Source organism: Penaeus monodon, chromosome 22 (assembly GCF_015228065.2).
Source record: "Penaeus monodon isolate SGIC_2016 chromosome 22, NSTDA_Pmon_1, whole genome shotgun sequence".
Lineage (NCBI taxonomy): Eukaryota > Metazoa > Arthropoda > Malacostraca > Decapoda > Penaeidae > Penaeus > Penaeus monodon.
The window spans coordinates 23,365,494-23,366,414 of NC_051407.1; positions in this window are offsets into that span (position 1 = coordinate 23,365,494).

The following is a 921-nucleotide window of genomic DNA, read 5'->3' on the forward strand; positions in this document are numbered from 1 at the left end:
AGGCTTGTTTACTCCTTACCACTCTTCACCACCTTTATAGCATCTTGATGCAAAGTGGCCTGGTTCACCACACAAAGCATCTCTTCTGTTTAATGTACTATTGCTATGGGCAAACATTACTCTTTCTGTATTAGAATTTTCTCTGAGGCGTTCATCAAGACTCAATAAGGCTGTCTTTCATCCAAGGATCATTTGGGGGGTCGCGTTAATTAGCCACATCTACAAAATTCTTGTACTTCGGTGGAAGCCCTTTCAGTGTACTTGTCACTAAGAGACGATCACCAACACTCTCACCTGATTCTCTTAGTGCTGCTACTATCTCCATGGACGATGACCCTGTAACACGCCATCTTCCAGTCTTTTGTTTTTGAATGCCCCCCTAAAGCATACAACCTGTGGTTTGTTTCTCTCATGTAATACTTTCGTAGCACTGTCAAAGCTTTCACACCGTCTCCTCTTGCTTCACGTTTTATCATGCCAAGTGACGTTCTGTCAAGATAACCTGTTAGATAACTAGATTGTCCTTTTGGCATCCTCCCGATTATAACCATCTGGGCGTTCTAAAACATACATATCAAACGCGAGTTGTAGTTTCATAACATACAAAGCGCCGTGAAAATGTTCTTCTCAGAAGTCATAATTATCCACAATACCATCAAATCGCTTAAATCTGGGCCCATAACCTGTTGATATAGCAGAAGAACTCATCTTCCCTGTGTGTATTTAGCACGTTTGGTTACAGAGTTATTTACATTACAGATATAAAACTTTGCCTTAGATGGCGTACTTAAATGAAAACATACTCTTACATGGGCAACTTAACAAAATGGAATTTCACCTTAGTTTAGGTGATATGAGGCATATCGTAGGCACACGAAATGAAAGTATCCTGATACTAATAACCATCTTTGATCATTCCAA